General features: G+C 46.1%; 1 pseudogene; it reads left to right on the top strand.

The window, feature by feature from the left end:
• LOC123076310 (uncharacterized) overlaps positions 1 to 26305 on the top strand; it is a 174692-nt pseudogene that overhangs the window by 146699 nt on the left and 1688 nt on the right.

Below are 26305 nucleotides of genomic sequence, written 5' to 3'. Positions count from 1 at the left end.
ACTCACAATGTTGCTTGGGGATTCTTTGCTGTCGAATTTAGGGCCTGGCAGCCCGTAAAAAGCCTCGACTACAACGGTTTGCATTTGCCTTTTGCTAAGCTTTCTTTGTTTTCATAAGATTTGTGATGTTTTTTAAACCAGTGTTTATCAACCTGGTTAGGCTGTCAACTACAAGTTGTCAGTACACGATCAAATTATAATCCGGAGACTATCAGCCCGGTCTGGTTTTGACTCAAAGTCACCAGTATGGAATAAACTGGTGTTTATCACAGCCCAGAACGGTTTTCTGATAAACCGGCATCATATAACAGGAGTTACTTCTACTCCGGATTAGGGTTATTACCCTCATTACAAAGTTGGTCAGCCAACACTATCCCTAAAGGTCACAGGTATCATATATTTCCATATTTGGTTATCTTTTACAACCTTGGTTATAAACCTTGGTCATATATATTTGGGTATCATGACCCGCCCGGTGGTAAACTGCTAGGGCGCTTTAAGCTTCTTATCTGCAGGAGCAACTTGAACAAATAGCTATGGATTATGAACATCATATCTTAAGCATGGCGGATTAGCACGCATCAATTGCAGATAAATATGCACGAAGGCATAACAGACTAAGTGTTTTAACTAGCCTATTACAAGGCGTTTCAGTGCCCAAAGGGATAATTGTTTCTCAATAAGCATTACAGCACGTGAAAAACTAAACCGGCCCCCGGATTATGACTGCTTATCAGCTTGACCTGACGGCTGCGGATCATCTTGCACTGGTTCATCTTCTTCGTCCCTACCCAGCGGCTGGAAGTCAACAGTTGTCCAGTTGATCCCAGTTAAAGCTTGGAACACAGCTTCGTCGCTTATAAGGGTGGACGGTTCAATGTCAGGGGCATAAGTGTGCTTACGAATTGGAGGGATCAGGTTTTGAGCCTCAGGAGTTGGTGTAGCAACCCGCTTGTTATTGGTATCATAACTCGCCTGGTAAAATGAAAGGTCAGCCTCTTCAGCAAGTTGACAAGCCAGTGGACGTACTTCCCGGTTTATGGCGCGGAGATCTTTAGTGCCAAATTCTGATCCGTCTTCTTTTAAGCTTGGGTAGCCTTTAGCCACGTCTGTCGGATCAAGGTCAGGCACCCATGCTTTTGCCCGGGTTAGTGCGGTCAGAGCGCCAGCCCTTGCAGTAGACCTCTTCAGCTCTTCTACCCGGGCAGGCAGCATAGATAGCCTGTCTAAGGTATCCTTGATTAACGTCGGGGGCGGCTTATTGTGAGAAGCGGTGCAGATAATTCGTTGTGCGCCGGTATACAGTTGCTCTATCAGCGTGTAGGCAGCCTTCAGCTTCTTCTGAACATCAGAGCCCAAATGACTAATGCGAGTTCCTGCATCATTGCAAACATCAGTAAACCGACAACGCATGGGAAGATATTTTGAAAGTATAAAGCAAGGATGCTTACCGAACACAGCAGCAGTCATGGCATGTATCTGCCGCTTTACACCAGTCAACTCGTCTACCACCGGTTTGAGAGTTGCTTCTGCGTCTTCAGCTCTTTTCTGCAAAGCAGATTTCTCTGTGTTCCAATCCGCCAGCTCCTTGGCGAAGCTCTCCTTTAGCTTTTCCATAGCGGCTAAGGCGCTTGTCAGCTCATTTTTTGCTTTGGAAGTTTTGGCCTGTTGGGACTTGATGTTCTCTTGCAGATCAGCAGTTTGGCTTTCCTTCTTGCTCAGTTCAGCCTATAAAGAGACAGATACATAATGAGTTGACAGTACATATTTGAAGTACCAAGCACATAACAAGTTATGCCCTTGATACTTGGGGGCTAATGCATATTTGCTCCTTATCAGAAATTTCTACAAGTCCCAAGCACAATACAAGTATTAATCTTGGCACTTGGGGGCTAATGTGTGTTTGCTCAAAAACTGTTGGTATGGGAATCTTTTACAGTCCCGGATCATCTTTATAAAGTTAAACCGGCCCTTGGGGGCTATACCGGTGAAAGAGCAGTATGGCAAATTTTAAGGAACCGGTTCATCATAAAGAAGTAATCCGGTCCCTGGAGGCTAAATATGCAAAGTTAAGTTATGACAAAAGTCCCGGTTTAGATTGGTATCATAAACCGTCACTTCGGGGCTACTAGGAGTTGATAAACTGCAATTGGACAAAAGAGAAAAATAGTAGTTACCTCATATCGCTCCTTCATCAAGTTTACCAAACTAGCTTCATAGTCACGACAGGTATACAAACGGTTCAAGAAGCCAGAGTGAATGTCTTGAGCATTGAGATGGGCGTAGCTTGACAAATCGGCATTCCATTTGCCTTTGCCGATAGCAGAGAGCTCGTCCTTGGCAGTATGCTTTGACAAAGCGACAGGGTTGCCAGGAGTGGTGTGGCCAGTGCCAGTAATCATAATGTTATCATCTTGGTCATCAACAGCCTTCACCGGAGTTGGCGGTTTGTCAGTATCCTTAACTGGACTGACCGGTTTGTCATCAGTTCGGACAGGGTTGGTTGGCCGGTCTGCATGTCTTGTAGTGTCAACTTGCACTTGTTCGGCAAGGAAGTCATGGTCTTGAGGCGGCGGATCGTTAAGCATGTCGTCAGCGTCGGTTTCTTCTGGATCTGGCATTTTTTCCGGTTCAACAGCTACATTATCATCAGCCGGTTTTCTTAACCGAGCCTTCTTGCTGGGTCTCGGCTTGGCACTGAGAAAATATAGACATGAGGATCAGTACAGTATGAAAAGATAACACATCAAGAATAAAGACACGTGCATAGCTCACCCAGGAACTGTTTTGAGGGGTGGAAGCTGTGTGGCTGATGACTCGCCAGAAGATGAGTGAGAAGTACCCTGATAATTTGAATCAGACAGGTTAAGAGGCTGGCGGAAACAACCGGCTTTGGGGTATGAAGTATCAATGGGGTAAGAGACCTCTGATCGGCGTTTCCGAACTGGACTATTCGGTAAACCGGCGGAGGTAACTACCTGGCAGCTGTGCCAGGTTGTACGGCGAGCCTCGTGCTGCTGTGTCTTCAAAAGAAAGTTTGGGTCCAAATAAGCAAGAGGGTGAGAAAATTTTACTTTTCGGTTTGCTTGACGGATTTTGATGTTGGCAGAGGATCTGAATCGGAGGAAAGAATGGTTACCTCTACGTCCTCAGCATGACTGCCTTCAGCGTCGTCCTGATAATAATCATTGTCACTGAGATGTACAAAAAATGAACCAAGAGAGTCAAGTTCTACCTCTGGTTCAGGATTACCCACATCGTCATCAGCTGGTAGATCGGAGGATGCAGTGGTCCTTTTCTTGGCAGGTTTTTAACAACCTTGGTCTTTGGACGAACTGGCTTGACTGGTTTGTCTTGTGGCTTCGCCGGTTTGTCCTGTGATGGTTTCTTGTTCCAGAATGGATCATCACCCTGTCAGAAAATAATCACACTTTCAGAGAATATTTGGACAGAAGAAACTTCAGATAAAAAGATTATATGATTCTTATAGCTGGTGGTTTGTTGAAGGTGCAGAAAGGGAGTAGTCCGGTTTGGGCACAGACAGCCTCCGGTTCGTTCAATATCTTTTTTACAGCTTCAGTGACTTCTGCATCTGTAAGCTGAATGTCAATGTGCCGCTGAGCATCCTTCAAACTCCCTGTATACTCACACATCAAACCGGAGCGCTGGCTTAAAGGTAGAATACTCCAGCTTATCCAACAATAAGCAAGATCAACTCCTGCAAACCGTTTCCCATGAAGGCTCTAAGCTTTGATAATTGAGGAGCATAGTTGGCCCTTTCTCTTGCAGTCAACCTCTGAGGAAAAGGATGTGTGTTGCTCAGGCATTCAGGGACGTAACCCGGCAGGGGTTTTCATCAGGTGGAGATGTATCCATGCAATAAAACCAAGTCTGGTTCCATTCTTTGGGGTGACTGTGGAGTTTGGGATGAGGGAAGGTGACTTCTTTCCTTTTCTGAACCGCCATTCCGCCCAGTTCCGTATTGGGTCCATTCGAGAACTCTGTGCGACGGTTTAAGTGAAAGAAATCCCTAAACAGTTCGACTGTAGGTTCCTCTTGCAGATAAACCTCACAGAAGACTTGGAAGTGGTAGATGTTGGTCACAGAATTGGGACCGATGTCTTGAGGGCGCAGCTGAAAATTGGCTAGTACATCTCGGAAATTTTTTGAACCGGGAGGGCTAAAACCTCGTCCGAGATGATCAGCAAATACAACTACCTCTCCATCCTTGGGTGTAGGAGGATTTTCCGGGCCAGGGACCCTCCAGTGGATGACATCTTTCTTGGCTAAAGTGCCCGTTTTAACAAGATTGTTTAACTGCTCTTCGGTTACTCGAGAAGGACCCAATTGCATTCATAGACTTGCTTGGCCATGGCAATGAAAGATCTGAAACATGATTATTGCCGGTTTAAGATTTACAGTGGACAACTATACAGCGGTATAAGGATACAAGCATATTGATAAACCGGATTTGGTTATTCGTAAACCGGAGTTTGACAATGGAAACGGTGTAATGCATTGGTGGTTCAACAGGGGACTAATGGTATCTACCGGGTCATCATTTTTTCTGTGAAGTTAAACCGCCCAGTCTGGTATTCAAAGTGTGTAAGTGAAGGAAGAAACAAGTTTCACATCTTGCTATGGTAATTTTAGATCTACCGCGCGTTGGAAAAACAAAATATATTCTGACCTAATTTCCAGCGTGCTAAAGGTTCACCAAGTTGAGATGAGTTGGATATCAAGCAGGTGCCGTAACAAAAGAAAGGAGTTTAAACTACAAGGGCACTGGAAAATATCAGATCTAACTAGCCATTGGTGTTACTAAAGAGGAACAGGGAAGAACAGCTCCAAGAACTTCGAAGAACTATGATGAACATGGAACCCTAATGGCGGATCTAGAGTGAGGAGAAGAGGAACTTACTGGTGATGAGGAAGCAGCGGAGGATCGCCGCGTTTCTCTGGTGCGAACAGGCTGATGCAGCGGCCGTTGTTGAGGCAGATGCGAAGACCGACGGCGGCGGCGGAGCTCGAAGGGTTGGTCGGCGCGAGGAAGAAGACAATGCGAAGAGGCGCGAGGGGGGAAATGGAAAGACCCCCTAGCCCTATTTATAAGGGCAGAAAGATAAGTGTCAGGTGCGAAAATCGAGGAGCCTAAATTTTGGATATGAGGTAGAGCTGTCGCATCGATTGTCGGAGGCTCGTTAATGACAGGTGACGTCACGGCGGTTTACCATGATCCTAGGAGATGATGTCACGGCGGTTTACAGATTATGTGAAGATGTTGAAGAAGAAATTTTCTTAAGTATTGAGGATTGACATGAACCAGTTCAAATCAATCTGGGGCCTAATGTTGGGGATATTACCACTGGGCGTAAACCGGCCAGGAGAGGCCGGGTTAACCCCATAAGTAGTTCATCTATATCTGAAGTCCATGAAGACAGACGGTGACGCTTTATGAAGGCCCAGGGCCCAAAACCGAAGGCCTGTAGACATAAACCGGCATTGATATGCAAACTTGTGTTGTAAGATAGAAGTAGCAGAGACCGAGCCGGACACGATTATGAGCCGGCCTCGGGATTCTATAAACCGACGGGCATCAACCCATGTATATAAGGGGACGACCCGGCGGCGGTTCAAGGACAACAGACAACAACTCGAGGCTTAGGCAAAGCGTATTCGCTCCCTGGTCATCGAAACCCCATCAATTCCATCACAACTAGACGTAGGCTTTTACCTTCATCGTAAGGGGCCGAACTAGTATAAAACTCTCTTGCGTCCCTTGTCCGCTTTAACCCCTTTAAACTAACCCGTAGCGATGGCTCCATGACTAAGTCCTTTCTCTAGGACATCTGCCGTGACAAAAACCACGACACCAACGCCAGACTATATCCGAGCTCCAATGCTGGACTGTATCTGAGGTGTCATAGATCACCTTGGCTTGAAAAAGTTTGAAGGAGGTTATCCGAGTTTAACGCTGAAAAGTTCTCTATGGAACGAGCCATTCGAATCCGGGCTTTATGCCGGACCACTTCCGAGCTCCAACGATGGTCAGCGTCCAAGGTGTTGTAAACTACCTCGGTCTTTTAAAAGATTGAACAAATTCAGCCGAGCTTAATGCCGGAAATGCCCTCTATGGAGCCAGCCACTGGCACCCGAGCTTTATGCCGGACTGCTTCCGAGGTGGTGCACCACCCCGACCGCGGGCTGATTTTTGTGAATATTTTTTATTGGTGCAATTTACTCTCTGCTGAGATATATATCCAATATATGTATATCCAATAGCCCTCAAGGTGTGTGTCGGTCTAAACCCGAGATGCACCTGAAGGAAAACATAAAACTGTTGATCCTGGTAGCCCCTGAGACTCTGGTCGATTTGCAAAATCGTCCTGAGGAGCAACTCCTAGCTCGGCAGCATACGTAGGAATAGAAACGCAGTTTAATATATTAGAAATAATCATCGGCGGACAGGCCCCTGAGAGAGGGTTGTGAGAAGTCACCGTGATATATTAGCTTGATGCCGGATAAGTCCCAGATGGTACTTAGTGTTGTCCGAAGACGCGCTTGCCCATAGTTCGGTCATGCCGAACACTAAGCACTTTGAATTCTCTGCATTGAATAAGCAATGCGGTAGCCCCTGAGACACTGGTCGGGTGGCAACACCAGATCAGGGGATCGATGTGCCCCTTTAATATTAGTAAATGATAAGCCCGAAGCCTAGTAGCCCCCGAGCCTTAATGCGGGCCCGGGTGGCCGAATTAAGGATCGATATCCAGATTTAAATCACAAATTATGTGTAATGATTCTATGAATCCAAGTACTTTACATCATTACTACTCGGATCCGCATTGTACAAAACTTTGTTGACCGACCATCGGCTTCCACCTCCTCGGCCAGTAGCCGAGGAGTGTTTGTCCTACTATAAAGCCTTTATGCGGGAAAAGATTTATGACAAACAAGGCAATCTGGCCATACGGTATTATAAACAAAGGTACGCAAAGAGATATGTTATATTACTTTTTAATGTAAGAAACATCTTCCAAGGAAAATAGTCCCGCTATCGGTTCCTTTCTTTGGGTTGTCATGCTGATCATGATCATGAAACCACACCTCCGATCAATATGGGTGGAAAATATTGAGGATTTAATTTGGGGAAAGTTTCCGAACTATGTGGTCTATAGCGAACCTAAATTTTCACTTCCGTCGTTGCCGACCAATTATATCCTTTAAGATCGCTAGCTTTTGGCTTCACCCAGTCTGAGGTACTAACTCGGATGACCCGGTAGTAACAATCACAAAGGTGCTCCCTTTACCGCCTAGCCGAACAATCGGGAACGTAGGGGTAAGCACAGGAGCCAGGCAACCCAGCTTGGCCAAAATCTTAAGTCAAATTGATGCATATTTATGGCTTTATAACGATGATTACGGAAGGCAGCACTTGTATACTGAATACAAATGCTGATGATATATTTATTTTGACTCCGTTGCGACCGTTTATCAGTTGAAAGTGGCCCATCGTCAGCTTCTACCCCCTTGTAGATACTACGCAGGGTGTTTCCACAATAACAAGACAACCCTTAGCCGACGTCTCGGTGCCCGGAGGCGGTTGTGTTAGCGGAAACGAGGCAATCAGATATGCGGGCTTTATAACTTTCACTTAGTCATAGGAGCTTAAAGTTGGGAGGCCAGCTACTAGACCCTGGTTAGTGTTCGGCGACAGCCGAGGTCAAGCCGTAAACACTTCGGCCAATGTTATGAACGGCCCGTCATTTAACACACTCATCGGGTCACTGACCAGTTTACCCCTATTGTGATAGTCAGTTTTCGGCTTTCTCCACTGAGGTGCTTAACCATGCGAGCTGGAAGCACAATCGCAGTGGTTCTCCCTTTGCACACCTAGCCGAACAAAGCGGAACGTAGGAGGCAAGCACAGGAGCCGGGCAACCCAACCATTGACCGAAGACACAATTCGAAACTGATGCATATATAGCAATATCCGAGAATGTTTTTTCCGAATCTCTAAAGGTGTCCGGCGTTGCACTACAAGACTTATGCTGGAAACACACAAATAGTTTAAAAGTGCCATAGGCTTGTAAAACCAAAAAACTTCAGTAAAAACTTGACATCCGAACTAGATCAAGTGTTCGGTGCCAATCCGAAAATTGGAGAAAAAAGCAAGAAAAAAAATTGTGCTTCTATCGTGCTTTAACATGACACATCCGATCTCAAGACTTTCAAGCGGGTCAGCCTACGGCTTCAAGCTCCTTATCCCGAAGGCGGAGTACTTCTCCGAGGCCAGTTTAGCGAACTAAACTCGAGCGGCTTTTAGAGAGAATACAGGCTATCCGGCTATTAACCATACACTCGAGTCAAAAAAGGAGCGGTAGAAAAAGACTTTGCAACGACCAAGAAGAAAACACATTTACTATAAAATGGCTCATACTAATTTAAGAGCCCCCAAGTGGCTTGGGTAAAAGAATTTTATGTATAATGATTGTATGTACCGAAGTACTTATATCATATCTGTGTTCACCCGAACTTTAAACACGTCTTAACCGACCGTCGGCTTCTCCCTCTTTGGTCAAGGGCCGAAAAGTGTTATGTACTCCACCTGTCGAGAATATCGGCGGTGTTTCCGATAACCAGGCAATCAGGCCATAAGGTTGTAACAGACAAAGCGCGCTCAGGGAACTTATGCTATATTATTGATGGAGTGTAAGAAGCATCTTCGAAGAAAATAGTACCCCCACTGATACCTTTCTTCGGCTGCTCATTGTTACTATGAGACTTGTGCAATAGTTTTTTGTACTCATGAGTTCCGTTGTGTGCCGACCATGATTGAAAACAACAAGAGCGCTAGCTTTCGGCTTCACCCAGTCTGAGGTCCGAGCTCGGATGACCCGATCGTGACAATCACAGAGGTGCTCCCTTTACTCCCTAGCCGAACAATCGGGAACGTAGGGGTAAACACAGGAGCAAGGCAACCCAGCTTGCGGAACACTTAAGTCAACATGGTGCATATTGTGGCGTAATACACGAACAAGGAACGAAGCCATACAAGTATAATCATATGCAAGAGGAAAGGCTTCATAAAGGAAGCCCCCAAGTAAACGAGGTATTTGAATTTGTGTGTCATAAACAAAGTTTTGACAAGGAAGTTTTTCACAAACAACTTTTTGCCAAAAAAGTATAATGCTTGGTCGAACCGAACAAAATTTAAAACTGAAAGTCTTTGAGCATGAAAGCGACTTAGCTGGTTAATGTGCTCGGTGTTGATGAAGTGATTCGGGCTTGTAGCGGGACGGAGACGCCCATTGATCTGTGACAGATCCGACAAGGTTCGCAGTCCTCGGCATGGCCGAGGTCCCAGCCCCCAAGCCCGAGGTGTCCGAGGAAGGAGTTCGGCACTCCGGAGTAGTGACACGGCTCAGCCGATGTGGTAAGGCGAAGCCCCCAGTCTAGCCGAGCTGGCGGAGTTGGTCGGCAAGGTGACAATGAAGCCCCCACGCCAGTCGACCTGTTCGGCATGGTGGACATCAGTTTGATGAAGCGACGACGCTGCACGGCCGATGTGGCGAGATGAAGTTCTCGGTCCAGTTAACATGGCGAAGCTGTGATCGGCGGATGTCGAAGTCTAATGCAGGTCGGCTGGTGATGCCGAAGTGACCGCGTAACACAGTCAAAATCGATTACCTGCACACATAAAACAGTGTGGTCCAAAAAATTATATATATATATATAATCCTTGCATAATTGCTTTACGCAAAAATAATTTATTTAAAGAGATGTGGCCTGGCGCCGAAGCCAATGTTGATGCAGGGCGTCAGCGTGGCGCAGTGAAGGCGTGACAAAGCCTGAATTTGCAGGGCGGTCCGGGCTCTAGATGCGGCGTACGCCAAACTGCGGACAGGAAACAGACCGAACCATCGCGCAACCATCATTAATGCGGCCATCATTTGACAGACCTGTGTACAGATGATGGAACGAACCAGAGTAATAATTTTTCAGAAAAATAAACCCAAGCAAGAAAAAATACTAGGATTAATAGCACCTGATTTATCTGTTGTAGCAACCTGAAAAAAGGTTACTCCCAAAATTCGGACTTGATCTGCACACCCATTGCCTGATGAGCGATGGAGCGGCGGCACGGCGATGCTAGCAAAGGTTGGCTTGCCGAGGCAAAGCCCCAGGTCCAGCTAATGTGATGAAGCTGGTCGGCGGGTGACGTCGAAGTCTCTGGAGTAGGTTGATGAAGAGATGGTGAAGCCCCCAGTCTAGCCGAGGTAATGGAGCGGGTAGGTAAGGAGACGTTGCAGCTGCCATGTCAGCCGAGGTGTTGAAGCAGTTCGGCGTGATGAACATCGGCTTGAAGAAGCAACAGTGCAGTCATGCCGACGCTAGTCATAACTTGTGACGCGGTCAAAGCCGGATTGATGAAGTGACCGAAAGGCGATGCCGGTGTGCCCGTTCTGTGTAATCCGTGGGGCGGCGTTGTTGGTGATTATTTATCCTTCGTGATGCTGAACTCTTTTTCGGCTCGCTGAGATGATGACCTGAAGAGGATGAGCTCGGCTCAACAAAGCGACGACGTGTCTAGCGCAGGTCAGCAGCCGTGGAGCATTGTTACCGGACTAGTTTGACACCAGTTTGATGACGAAGAGTACCTCAAAGAAGGCTTAAAATTTTATGGGCACGTGTTAAGAACAACGCACAATACCCTAGAAGAAAATTCCTTTAAAAGGTTGTCCAATATCACGTTAATAAAGAAACATGAATTCGGGTCGGATCCGTATTCGCGCAGAAAACAGATCAGAAAATTGGTCCGCTCATCGGAAGGTTCCCGGAGTTTGAACCATCGGATCGAGCTGAAATTTTGAGGGGTGGTAGATATGGGAATTCCACAGCAAATGAATGGTTGGATATTCCAAATGATCTCTGAGCTTGGCTCTGGAGACCACGCCCTAAACTCATCCAGATTCCCGTCCATATTTGACAGGGCTCCGGTATATCGTAGATTCCCCGAGATTCCTCCATCGGAACTCGACGAAATTTTGCATGGTTGTTGTAGACTTAATTCCGCACACAATTCCACCGAAGCAATCATTAAAACGACACTCGAGGGGGCGGTGGCGGATACAAGTTCGCTGTCCAGAAAAACAGCACGGTCGCCCGAGGGCAATGTTGACGTTGAGCCCCCGAGCTCCATGGATGATTCCTCCATGATCTTGATAGAGATCGGAGTTGATGTTGATAAAGGCCCTCACCCGAACATGATGATAGGAGGTAGGGCACAGCCCTCGGTCAAGCCAAGGTGACCAGTCAAGGCGGCGATGAAGACGCCGACGTCGCAGTTGATCTGCAGGCGAGCCATTGATCCTTTTGCCGACCACACAGCGGAACTCTCAATGAAAGCACCAATGTCGGTGTCAAAACCGGCGGATCTCGGGTAGGGGGTCCCGAACTGTGCGTCTAAGGTCAATGGTAACAGGAGACAGGGGACACGATGTTTACCCAGGTTCGGGCCCTCTTGATGGAGGTAATACCCTACTTCCTGCTTGATTGATCTTGATGAATATGAGGATTGCAAGAGTTGATCTACCACGAGATCGTAATGGCTAAACCCTAGATGTCTATCATGTATGCTTATGATTAATGCCATAATAATCTATCGACTAGCCTGGCCTTGGCTTAGATAATGCACCAGAGGCCTAGGATAACAAGAGCCCTAGCCGAATACGTTGGTGGAGAGGAGTCCTTGTCTTGATCACCATGTCTTGTGGAATACTCCTTGTATGCGGCATGGGCTGCCCGAAGTGGCCCATGAGTGAACCGCCATGGGGTTCCTCAACCCGATCCACCTGGTCGGGAGACGATGTGGTGAGGACCCCCTAGTCCAGGACACCGTCAGCGTGCACTGGCGGTGCCCAAGAGCATATAAGCAAAATGCTGTCAACTGCACGGTTATGCTGTTAATTGCCAATTGATAAACCTACGCCTGTGAGAGCCTCTTGCATGGTAGTTAGACTTACTTCAGAAAAAGGTAATGGTTTCAAGAATCGAGTGAATGCATCATCCAAGGCTGAGAACATTTTCTTTACTCTGGCATCTGAAATAAAATGTGAGATAAGAAAATTTGATGAGACGGCATAAGAACTGGAAAAACACGTCATCTTTCCTTTTTTTCACATACAAAAGTGGTTCGTTATGTTTCTAGCAGAATTTCAGATTCAATCAAAGTAGGTACATGACATATAACTGGATTTGATCCATAAAGTGGCAGGTGACGACTTGCAAAAGTGTGAGCCGTTGAGGCAGCTGTTGCATATATGAACATAGCACTTGATAGAAGAGCATATAATTAAGTCATGAATATTTTGTAAAGTAAAACTAATGTCTGTAGATTCAATGGACTGCTCAGAAACCGATGTTGACAATCAGACACGTACCACCCATATGCCCGGTCGGCCCTGCGGCTTTGAGCACCATCATAAACATGTGTGTGGTAGCCATTCTCCTTGCTCCGATGGCTACCCATAGCTGCTGCGTAGAGGCCACACACACGATCGTGTTACTATACAATGTCACTGCCTTGCTCGTTGTAATTTTTTCCCATGCCATCGCCGGCCTCCACTCCGCCTCCGCATCCCTGTCCATTGGGATATCCTCTCGTAACCTACAAAAATTGGTAATTTTGATCTTAATATAACTGTAGAAATTCAATACACTCAAATAAATTCAAATAACCTGCTGGCAACTAAAATACACAGTTTACACTCTGATAATAACCGGGTTGGGCACTGATATTCTTTCATCATCTCCAGGAACTAAAGTCGAAGTCTTGCGCTCTCTATGTTAGCAGACCTGACTAAATTTATGAATCCATGAAAGGGTCCACCATTTATGATTCAGACTGAATGTTCGGCGATTTTAGTCGGGGGCTCAGTACTTCTTACTAGGACAACGCATAGATTGTCCATGGTGTACGCTGCTTCCTTATGAGAGGGAAAAGGTGCACTCGTTAGGAGATGTATTAGCAGTGTTGTCACCTCACATAGATTGTCCATGGTGTAGGTTGCACTATTGATCTAGCTATGCAAGCGAAGAATGCTAAAGCAGCGATGCGACAACAAAGTAGAGCTTATGAGCATATATTACTTAACGGTAGGCTATCTTTAAGGTGGTAAAACATCAAGTTATTACAAAGCAAATCTAAATTTGAATACTGGGGGTGCAGAGAGGGCCAAGGTCATGGTTTCGAGCCTACAAATGTTTAAGATCTTTAGGCCTCTTCTTATGCATCATCGGTTCTCAAACGAAAGGGGATGATATGGCCAATGTTGGCCTCTATAAAAAATTTCCTGTGCAAACAAGAGATGTTCTACCACTGCGAATTCCAAGAAAGATGTCATTATAATATATGTAAGGCTCAAAATTGTTCCATTAACCAACTTACAATGTCATGGAGTTCATGCAATCAACATCAGTATCCAGCAACATGTTTCCCTCTTCGAAACAATGCTCACCTACCTAGTTACCAAGTTTCCCTCTTCCATGATGCTCGTCGCCTCCACAACACCACCTACCACATCATAGTATTAGATTTCAATTCCAATTATCAGGAAATGAAGAGGCAGCATAAAAGCATTTGACGCTTGTCAAGCTCCGCCACCAGCCATTGTTGTGAGGGAATGGAGCTTTATGTGTTAATATGGAGAGGACTGCTATATACGCTGAGAATTCTCTGAAAATCAAACCCTGTGAATATGTAAGCCATTGTATGCACACTTGAGGCACTCAGACCCGGAGATAACTTTTTCATCATCATCTTGCAAAGGAAAACAAGCCCACATGCCAATTGTTGATGGTGCTAGTGGTACTAAAAATAACTTTAGAATAGTTTTGTAGCTGAAACTTCTGATTAATATATTTACTTCTTTCAGGAAAATTATATATGAAATGGATATTGTTGGATCTCCAGAAAAATACCTTTAGAAATACTATTATCTTTTTCCCCATTTGATTTTTCTTCAATAGACCGCTGGAAAATGGGCATTCTTGTTTCTTGTCTAAGCCTTTTGTGTATTGGCATTGATGAACGAATAAAGCCCAAAAAATGCTAACTATCTTCTTTCTAGTTGGCAATAAGACTGTAGACAACACCAAGAGTACCACCAGCATGTTAACAGGGAGCAAAAAAAGTTCCTTCCAAAGCTAACTCTGCATCGAAAGTTCCTTGGATCCACCACGTCCTTGGCAGAGAGAAGCTGGCGAAACAACTAAGCCGGAATTAGAAGAATATTATTGGATCGCTGGCAAGGCACATAATTACTGGGAATGGCACAAAAGGAAATATGTACATAAAACACAAATTTGTTGTTGTAGAAACACAAATGTAATATGCACATGTCTACTGCTGATCCCAACCTTATATTCTATTCACGACAATACACTTTTCTTCTTCCAAATTTCTCAAACAAATAAAAGAAGTCAGCATGAGACTACATGAGTGCATTCTTCACAGATATTCTGTATAGGCAGGTGGCAGGTCTAGAATCTGCATGCAAGTCTGATATGATACTTCCAGCCTCAGACACAATACATATGCTGGAAAAATAAACAGGCTACATATTCTTATCACTCACAAAAGGCATGCACATTATAGGTGATTAAACTTTGTCACATTTTGATGAAAAGGAAAATCAAGAACTCAACAACCCAATCTGTGCAGTTGTCGTATGGTGCTTGTTCTCTCATGGCGCTCATGGATGGACACTTGACATTAGTGCAAAAAATTAAAGAGTGCACGACCATCCAAAAGCTTCGAAAATATCTTAACTTAATACATGGCAACACAAAAATGGTAGTATCTTCTCCACAGTGACATTATGTCCGCTCCACCTCGTGCTCAGTGCTCTCTGTACCCCATCCAACCCCTCCATGCTCAGTCCACCACAAAGCCATCCTTCTCCTCCACCCCAGCATGGCGCCACCATTGCTGTCGTGGAATTGTCACGGCAGATGTCCTAGCGAAAGGACTTAGTCAAGGAGCCATCGCAACTAGGTTAGCTTAAAGGGGTTAAACGGGACAAAGGACACAGGGAGTTTATACTGGTTCGGCCCCTTGCGGTGAAGGTAAAGGCCTAATCTAGTTTGAGGTGGTATTTCTTATGTTTCAATTACCAGGGAGCGAATACGCTTGGCCTAGCTTTCGATCTCTTGTTTTCTTACCCTAAGCCGTCGTCGGGTCGTTCCTTTATATACACAGGTTGACGCCCAGTGGCTCACGGAGTCCCGGTCGGCTCATAAACAATGTGTCCGGATCGGTGACTAATTACACTTGTCTTACAATACAAGTCATACATATATGGCAGTTTACACTTATGGGTCTTAAGTCACCTTTGGGCTTCGGGCCTTTAGCAAGTCTGCTTCGTGAACCGCCATCTTCAATATCTTCATGGGCTTTGTCTTGATAAACCGCCATTGGTATAACCCGGCCCCTCCTAGGCGGGTCATATCCAATAGTTATATCCCCAACATTAGGCCCCAGGTTGATTTGAACTTGTTCATATCAATCTTCAACACTTAGAAAAAATCCTTCTTCAGTTCTCCTTGCGAAGCCCTGTAACTCGCCGTGGCGTCATCTCCTAGGATTGTGGTAACCCGCCATGCCGTCATCTGTCATTAATGTTACACAAAGCCCAAATCTTAATATATCCTCTCTTTTTAATGAACCTCTAAAAATCGAGGCGTCTGCGCTGTCGCATATCCATTTTTTGGCTTCCTCGATTCCCGCGCATGTCACTTATCCTTTCGCCAGGGGTCCCTTTCACTTTCCCCCCTTGCCTCTTTGCCTCTGTCTTCCACCTCGCATTGCCTCAGCACCCGAGCTCCGCAGCCGCCGTCCACCTTCGCCTCTGCCTCAACAACGGCCGCTGCATCAACCTGATTTGACCAGAATTCGTCCGCGCACCTCCGCTGTTTAACAGCTCTGGTGAGTTCTCCTCCTTCCTTTTCCCATAGATCCCATTAGGGTTTCCTACGAGTTCGTCGGAGTTCATCTTCGTTCTATGTTGTAACTTGTGCTTTTGATTCTTACTTGGTAATTCACCTGCGCGATGGTAGTCGTAGCACTTATTTTCACTATTAGGGCATCTCCTTTTGCATAGAAAACCCGATTTGGACTTTATGAACTGCTCAAGCACCGTAAATTAGGTCTACATATTTTTCCATTATCTGAAGTACCGCAGATCCGAAATCATAGTGTCAATCTGTGAAACCTGTTTTCCCAACACTTAGCAATTTTCCCTTTCTCAGATATGTACTTCAAAAGTTGTGTGAGCAGCTTAACTTAGAAATAGTAACCCGCCAGGTACCATTAGTGATGCGGAGCATCCGACGATCATCCCCATGTACACTCGAGCCTACGCCATTGGACCTAAGGTGAACTCGCTCATTTCTAAATCTTCCCTTTCCGCATGTAAGACATGGATGCTACTTCAAGCGCGGACCTTGTGCATACTCAGGTACACCCGAGGAGACCATGGAGAGCCCAGGACCAAGGCCAAGTGTGCGCGGGAGCAAAGGAAGGAGAAGGAAGAAGAGCCAGCTGCTACAGGCCCCGGACATCCAGCCCCAGCCCGGACATCCGGCCCGACCCCCGGAAATCCGGCGCCCATCACAGAATGCACCCGAAGCTGAACCCCGTCAGCCCGGACATCCGGCCAGAGGCCCGGACATCCGGCTCTTCCCGAGCCGCCGGACATCCGGACCCCGCCTATCCAGAGAGCTCCGATACCGGCCACTCTAGCCCGGACATCCAGCCCGCCAGCCCGGACATCTGGCACCTCGCAAAGGCCCAGACATCCGGCCCGACGCCCGGACATCCGGCCTCCCCTGCCTGCGTGCAGCGCATCTGGGCCGAGGCCCATGTACCCCTTCGTCCCTTAGACTATATATGCTCCCCCACCTCCTCCTAGCTAGGGTTAGCAAAGGATTAGCTCATTTAGAGATAGAGCTTTGCTCATCCATATCGGATCTACTCCACGAGAGAGACTGCGGCCCCTCTACGGAGAAGATCCACCTTGGATTCAAGACCTCTACACGGAGAAGACCCCCATCAAGACCTCCTCGCGGAGAAGAACTGGTTACCTTTGTATCGTCCTTTGTTGGACTTGGATCTTGTATCTTACCTTTGTGTTCATCGATCTAGCGCATGTGTGATCTATTCTTGTTGGTTGAGTGATTCTCTCGTGTTTCCTCTTGTGTTTTCCCTCGTGTTTCCCCTCGTGTTCTTCGCGTTCCTTGTTGGGATCCGCTCCTTTCGTGAAAGATCGGCCATATAGGGTTCCACCCTACATCATCTTGGTATCATGAGCCACGTTGATCACGATTTCAGAGCCTCCCCGTTGTGTTTTCTAGCCTAGTTTTGTTGATTTTGTCCTAAATTCGAAAAACCCCACCAAAAAATAGCCGCAATTTTTTTTTGTGATTTGTTGGTTTGATGATGTTTTGTTGATTTTGATCCATGGATTTGCTTTGTTACTTGTGGATCTAGCTTTCCCCCAATTTTCCCCACTTTCCATCCACGAAATCTCCGCAATTTTGCCCCCGAAATCATCAATTTCCGCCCCCAAAATCGAGTTCCTCGAGTTCATCCTCGGATTTGGAGCCCGGACATCCGGCCCGTAGCCCCGGACATCCGGCTCCTAGAGCGCAATTTCGCGCGCGGTTCTGGACATCGGGTCCCAGAAATCCGGCCAAACCCCCGGATGTCCGGCCTCTGGGATTTCAGCCTTCCCCGTTTCACCATTTTGTGCATAACTTTCACATCCGGAGTCCGTTTTTGACGTTCTTTAGCTCGTTTTGAAGCTATTGACATCCCCCATAACACAAAAATACTACCATACCCATTTGACTCCATCAAAGGTTTAGAACTTTGGCATCTTTGCCTAGGGATTCCACCATAACTTCCGCAAAACCACCATAGCCTTCCGCAACCTAACTCAATTTGTTCCCCATGGCATTAGTGGTTGTTTGAGTTGTGATTCGAGTCTCCTAAGGTGTTTCGGCTACTTAAGGATGGTTGCTTCTTCATCAACCACCACCTTAACTTCCGCATAGGCTTGCCCATCATATACTTCCGCCAACCCAACCTAACCCAATTTTGTTTGTGTTGTGAGTTGTGTCTCCTAAGGTGTTTCGGCTACTTAGGGACCGTGCTTCCAACTCCGACATTGTGTATAGTTCACCACCTTACCCTACACTTCCGCATTGCATCTCAAAACCCATCATTGCATTTCTGTAATCCCTTTGAGTTTCCGCAAAACCACCACCGCATTCCCGCTACCACCATTTGACATTTGACATTTGAGATTTTGAGTTCGCGGTTTTTCCATTTCCTAAGGTGTTTCGGCTACTTACGGACGAGTCTCCATCATCTTGGTGTCTACATCAAGAACACCGCCACTCATCATCGCCTCGGACGGTAACCTCCATATCATCTTGGTATCGTGGTATCCCTCCATTGTATATTCCCTTGCAATTGCATTGATAACCCCCTAGCCCATTTTGCGTCACTTGCCTATCGAGACTAGCCATTTGAGTATTGCCGGCAACGTTACTTGTGCACATTAGTGATCTACACATTCCATTGTATACATACCATATCATATTGGTATCATCATATCATATCTTGTGTCACAAGATTATTCCCGCATATACACAATTGCTATCTTGGTTTGTGCATTTCGCAAAGTGGCCATACAAAAAAAGAGAATAAAGCTTTTAAGCAAAGAAAAAGAGTGAACAAAGAGCTTGTAAGCAAGCGCCATAGCATCATACCACATTGCATAAGATTGTCATATCCGATCATCTTGGATCATCTTGAGAGAAACACCGGGAACCATACATATATAGCATACTTGGGATAGCAAGTTATCCATTTCGCATCTTATAGGTTGTGCACAAGTGTCGTATCCGCCTATAGAGCAATCGTGCTAGCGTCTCTCTTGAGTTGTGCAACACGAGCGTTTTCCGTGGACTCCACATTTTGTGCTCATTCTTGGTTGCACGACCCCATTTATCTATCCGTGTGTGTGTTTCCGTGTGCCATTCTTTGCTATTGGTCTACTTGTTTCACTTGCGAATTTGTGAATCTCTTTCAACATTTTTTTGACAGAAAGACTGTAAGAGAACCCTCTACAGTATAATTGGTGCAACAAATCCAAATTGCAAGTACCATGCCTTGAACCTGGGTGGGTGGGAAGGCATCAACCCCTTCCCACCACTAGGCTATGCCTTAGTCTGCCTCTTTCAACATTATTGACTCTTGCTAACATTTTGCATCAAATTTTTGTGCCACTATCTCACCGAGCTCCACCATAAGCCTTATTTGTGTAGGTGTGAGAAACCGACAAGAATTGGTACCAATTGTGCTATTTCCTTGTTACACATTGAGTGATCATTGATCCATCTTCAACATCGGTCAAGGTACATTTGGTATAGTTCTTCTCTTTCTCCCACTCATATTTGCTCGAGTCTCGTGATGGATAGGCAAGGCATTTCATCTCCGGTCTTCGACAACAATGACGGCGCGAACAACTACATCACCAAAATGTCTATCTTTGATCTACAACGACAAATGCAAGGCGCACAATCTACCTTGCGAGAGCGCCTCGACAACCTCGCCATCGACATACACCACTCCGAAGCAAGGAAAAGGGACTACATCGACACCAAGTTGGGCGAGCTAAAGGATCAACTACGAGACATGGTGGCCGACTACAAGTCTTCTTCCCCTTCATCATCCTCAAGGCGGCGGCGAGCAAGTCGATCATCTTCGGAGCGCCCACGCGATGCAAGCGCAAGTCGTCCACGTCCACATCTCCATGGCGACCACCATCACGTTCATGATCCACATCGTCATGAAGGGCAAGTCATCTCCAAGCATCATGTGCACGACGACGATGAACGACATCTACTACGAGCTCAAGTGCGACAACGACATCATCAACATGAAGATGCTCAACAAGCGAAAATGCACAAGTCCCAATGAGCTCTACTTCACGCCAAGTCCAAACTTCAAGAGCACAAGAGAAGACCGCGAGACAAGCACCACCAAGATGGATCTACGGCTACACCAACCACTTCGGCATCTTCGCCAAGTGCTATCAAGGCATCTTCGCCTTTGGACGTACGGCATCTTCGCCTACTTCCCACGAGTACGCCTACAACGACTTCATCAAGTCAAAGGCGACCACCTACAAGCGAGGGCGACACTTCCATCTTCGGAAGCCCCTCAAGGAAGATGGACGAGCATGGGAAATTCCCTTCAGTCATGGAGACGAGCTACGAGGTGCCACATCATATGGGCCTCCAACAACAAGACGGCAACAAGAAGGTCGAGCAAGGGCCATCCCCTTCGACCACGGTGACGAGCGCGAACCTCTTCAACAACACGAAGACGGCGCCCATATTGGACTCATACTCCGAGTCAAGCTACGAGAGCGCACATGAGACCTTATCTTTGGTATTAGAGGAGAGTGATGATGTGCCATCTTCGGCCTTCATCCACGGCTACGACTACGACATAATTGAGCATGGAGACATTTCCACCAACATCTCTCCGACACCCACATATCATGAGATGACCCAATTGCCATGTGAGGAGAGCCACCAACCCATGAGTGAGATGAGTGACTCCACCATACGTGACATTGAGTGCATTTCCTATGAGAGGATGAGTGTTACCACCACTAGCCCCACACTTGAGAGCATGCCACACATCCTATGTGAGGTTGAGAGCCATTTGAGTGACTCCACCGACCATATGAGTGAGAGCATCCTTGAGGGAGTGAGTGAGACACAACACTTAGTGAGTGAGGTAGTTGACACGGCATGTGAGGCCACTATGATTTCTCACAACTTAACCTCTACTCCGAGTGTGTTTTCTTTGGTGCTAGGTCTCCTACATGACGACATGCCTATCCTTGACGATTCCATACCTCCAATGGGAAAACCGATGGCCATGGTGGAAGAAGATGCACCCCCCACATGGTTCCGTCAAGATGAACATGATAACGACTTGATCTTCGACACCTCACCTACAAAACATGAGCGACCTTCCAAAGGTAACATAGGTGACAATGCTTCTCTTGTCCCACTAGCGGACTATCTCAACAATGATTGCTTGCATGATGTTGACACACCTATTCCCATGCTTCATGCTAGTGCGACTTCTTCATGTCATGACTTACCCATTTATGATGAATATGATGATGAGCATGTTGAGTTGCCTAGTTGTGATGCTATGCTCCATAGGATATCTAGTGAAAATTCTATTGGTCACTTCATGTTTGACAATCCATTGAACTTCTCATATGCTATGAGTGAGATCTCCCATATTGCTTCATTTGAACCTCAACATAGTAACTATGCATGCCCCATTAAAATAAATCCCATTTGCACTTATGGCATAGATGACGAGATGATGGTCATTGGCTTTTGTTTTTCATGTGATGATATTGCCTTGCTTCCGTTACATGATTTGCGTAATTCATCTACTATACCATGTCATGATCACATTGCTCCAAATATGCTCTGTTTTGGATGTTGTCAATATTCTCCATGTGATGTTTGTACTAATGCTCATGAGGAGACCCCCATAGTTTCCTCATACATATTTGGAGATCTTGATGCATCCCATACTTTGCATGATTCCCACAATTGCTTGCACCATATGCATACCATTCATAATAATGCTCTACATATTTCTTATGATGCTTTACACAATTTGAGTCTCCATTATGACATACATAACAACAAACCTCTCATGATGGATGACATGTTTCTATACCACGCATCTCATTTATTTGAGCATTGGCTATTTTGTGCTAACCAACACATGCACGTATGCATCATGATGGATGATGTGTACATATACCACGCACACACAATTTTCCCTTTGTCTTTGTTTGTGTAGGTACTCATGTATACTCGTCAACATCTCAATCCCAAGAGTTGACGAAACGAGCTCTTGAGAGCAACGACGATTTGGGATCCCGTGGACTATCCTTACCACCATTCCTTTTGCGCAAGGACTACGCGCATCTCTTTTACTTGTCTCTCACACGGCTTTGGGATATATACACTTGTCATGTTATGCCCATTTTCTCGTGTTCACTTTGCATGCTATGCCTCTTTCCATGCCTTTGCCATGCAATTGTGACCCTTGCTTGCACTTACATATGATTCACCATTATACTACTATTATGTGTATTTACATGCTTGGTGGAGATACTTGTTGCTATTGCCATGTTTACCATGTGCCTCATGCTATTGTTGATTCTTGTGTTGGGAGAGTCATGATGTTCCATTGCTATTTACATAGGACTTCTTGCCAATACAATGATGATACCTTCTTCATATCTTGCTTTCATGCTTGTGCTATGTCATGTGAATTATTCATGCACACTATTTGCACCCATGACATGTTTGCCATGATTCCTCCTAGTACGTTGCATCTTCGCACTACTAGCTTGCTTGACTTGATCTCTATGATTGCTTGCTTTGTTGCATCACCCATGTTCCATTACTCACTTTCTTGGGTTGATGACATATATGCTCTTGCCTCTCACATGATATTTTTTGACCATTGTCTCTTGTGTCCATTAGTTGCCTCTCTCATATCTACTTGTAGTGAGTGCAACCATACTATGCTTATTGATCTTGGAGACTTGGACATATTACTTGTGATGCATGCTAGTTTGATTGAGCCTATTATCTTTGGTTGTAGTTGCATCATATGCTTTCATACCATACCACACCTTGTCCTTTCTTATGTTAAGAATGATGAGAACACTTGTTGGGTATCTTACCACTCGAATGATAGGTGCTACATTTGCACTAACCTCATTTGTTTTTCCGAGTGTTTGTTGGGTTCTTTCATTTTGAAGAATTCACAAGGCGGTACCAAGGCGAGACATATTGGGTATGTGAAGGCATACAAGATGCGCAACACCAACATTTTCGACATCCTCCTAAAGGTGCACTCTTTCCCTTTGAGCCCTCTTCACATAGGCATATTGGATGGGTCATTCTTTCATTGTTGTTTCCTTCTTGTTGTCTACATGATACATCTTGTGAACGGAGGACCAACTTTGGAGATGGACCCTATGGACCTTCAAGTTGAGGAGCGCTCGGACTTAGTGGATGCACCACCGGACCATCACTACTATCACGACATTGAGCTATGGTACAACACCACCCATGACAAATTTGCATCTTATGCATGGATTGACTCACATTATGATTGCCTTGTTGCATCTTGTATTTCTATGTCATCCATGATATATGAGCTTGCGCACTTCCTTAGCAAATTTGTTGTGATCTTTCTTGATGGCATATTCATACATCATGATCATATTCCCTACCATCAATTGCATGATAACATAGTCACATTGAGCACCAATTACCATGTTCATGCTCTTGATAAACCATCCCATTATGACATCATTTTCTACCGTGGTTGCATTGATCATATTCACAACACATTTCTGTGCACAATGAATGCTTTTGCCCCCATGAACGCTTTGCATATCATTCTATATCATCTTGATAAGCTTCATGCGCTTTGCCACGAACAATCTTGCCGCACGGACTCATACTTCCTTGATGGACACTTTGTGTGCGCTAACCATTGTATTTTCGAGTGTTGTTTGTGTTTGCTTTTCTTGCATATATACCACTCTGGCGACAACTTGGAGTACTTGGATTGCGCAATGTCTTCAACTCCGTCCAACTACAAGTCCGTCCATGACAACCGTTTCCATGGTGATGAGGTTTTTGATCTGAGGTCGGATCTTTCCCAAGGGAGGGGAGATGATGCGGAGCATCCGACGATCATCCCCATGTACACTCGAGCCTACGCCATTGGACCTAAGGTGAACTAGCTCCTTTCCGAATCTTCCCTTTCCACATGTAAGACATGGATGCTACTTCAAGCGCGGACCTTGTGCATACTCAGGTACACCCGAGGAGACCATGGAGAGCCCAAGGACCAAGGCCAAGTGTGCGCGGGAGCAAAGGAAGGAGAAGGAAGAAGAGCCAGCTGCTACAGGCCCCGGACATCGACCCCAGCCCGGACATCCGGCCCGACCCCCGGAAATCCGGCGCCCATCACAGAACGCACCCGAAGCTGAACCCCGTCAGCCCGGACATCCGGCTCTTCCCGAGCTGCCGGACATCCGGCCCCCCAGCCCGGACATCCGGACCCCACCTATCCAGAGAGCTCCGATACCGGCCACTCCAGTCTGGACATCCGGCCCGCCAGCCCGGACATCCGGCACCTCGCAAAGGCCCAGACATCCGGCCCGACGCTCGGACATCCGGCCTCCCCTGCCTGCGTGCAGCGCATCTGGGCCGAGGCCCATGTACCCCTTCATCCCTTAGACTATATATACTCCCCCACCTCCTCCTAGCTAGGGTTAGCAAAGGATTAGCTCATTTAGAGATAGAGCTTTGCTCATCCATATCGGATCTACTCCACGAGAGAGACTGCGGCCCCTCTACGGAGAAGATCCACCTCGGATTCAAGACCTCCTCACGAAGAAGACCCGCATCAAGACCTCCTCACGGAGACGAACCGGTTACCTTTGTATCGTCCTTTGTTGGACTTGGATCTTGTATCTCACCTTTGTGTTCATCGATCTAGCACATGTGTGGTCTATTCTTGTTGGTTGAGTGATTCTCTCGTGTTTCCTCTTGTGTTTTCCCTCGTGTTTCCCCTCGTGTTCTTCGCGTTCCTCGTTGGGATCCACTCCTTTCGTGAAAGATCGGCCATCTAGGGTTCCACCCTACATCAATTAGTCCCCTCTTAAGCCGCCAATAGCTCGTCTTTATAACTTGAATGCTAAACTCCGGCTTAACACCTATGCATGCTTCATTATTGTTTGCTTTTTAAACCATCAGCTGGCTTAACCATATAATCTTGAACCGGCATAATCTTTCTTTTAGATCATTGAGAAAATGGCTAAGACATACACTTCTTGCAACTGGGTCCAATCCCGGGTTACTGAAGAAGAGCTGAACAATTTTGTTGCCACTAGCGCTTTAGCCAAGAAAGATGACATCCATTGGAGGGCCCCTGATGAAGAAATTCCTCCTAAACCTAAAGATGGAGAAGTGATTGTTTTTGCTGACCACTTGAGTCGGGGGTTCAGCCCACCCGGCTCAAAGTTTTTCCATGATGTGCTTCATTTTTTCCAACTTCACCCTCAAGATATTGGACCCAACTCCGTGTCCAATATTTGCAATTTCCAAGTGTTCTGTGAAGCTTATCTTCAAGAGGAGCCCATAGTTGATTTATTCAGAGAATTCTACTATTTAAACCGTCAGACAAAGTTTGTTGATGGGCCCAACACCGAACTCGGTGGGGTTTCAATTCAAAAGAGGAAAGAAGTCAGCTTTCCCCATGCTAAGCCGCATAGTCACCCCAAAGACTGGAACCAAACATGGTTCTATTGTCAAGATACATCTCCAGCTGATGAGAATCCTCTGCCGGGTTACCATGATCACCGACTTAGCGGCACACATCCACTCCCCTCACGGCTCAGTGTGAAGGAACGGGCCAAATATGCACCAGCACTTTCAAAGCTCAGAGCCTTAATGGCTAATGGCTTAACCGGCGTCGACTTTGTTCGGTGCTGGGTGTCCTGGAGTATCTTGCCATTAAGTCGTCGCCCCGGCTTAATGTGTGAATATACTGGCGATGTAAAAGATCCCCAGCGCCACTTTGACATTCAACTGTCTGATGCGGAAATTACAGAGGCCACCAAGAAATTGCTGAACAAACCTTTAAAGGAATGCAGTAAAACAGGACTTAGTCCTTTCAGCACCTTCAACAAGCCACCAGCCGTAAGTGTTGCACATCTTCTACTCAATCAATATTTTCAATAATTATACCCACTTATGATCTTTTTGACATTAACAGGTTGATTCTCTGTTTTGGAAGAAGAAACCGCAAGATAAGCCGGCCAAACCGGCTCGTACCAAAACCAAAGCCACCAAAAGGCCTGCTAAAAAGAATACCACCGACCCCGTCGGTTCAAACATTTATGGTGACAATGATGATGATGAGTCAGAGGTAGAACTTGATTCTCTTGGCTCATTTTTTATACATCTCATTGACAATGATTGTTATCGGGACAACGCAGAAGCCAGCCGTGCAGGTGACGCAGAGGTAATTATTCTTTCCTCCGGCTTAGAACCTCTGCCGTCACAGAAAACCCGACAAGCAAACCGGAAAGTAAGC

Source organism: Triticum aestivum, chromosome 3D (genome assembly GCF_018294505.1).
Source record: "Triticum aestivum cultivar Chinese Spring chromosome 3D, IWGSC CS RefSeq v2.1, whole genome shotgun sequence".
NCBI lineage: Eukaryota > Viridiplantae > Streptophyta > Magnoliopsida > Poales > Poaceae > Triticum > Triticum aestivum.
The sequence above is the reverse complement of the archived record's forward strand: the minus strand, read 5'-3'. Positions and strand labels throughout refer to the sequence as shown.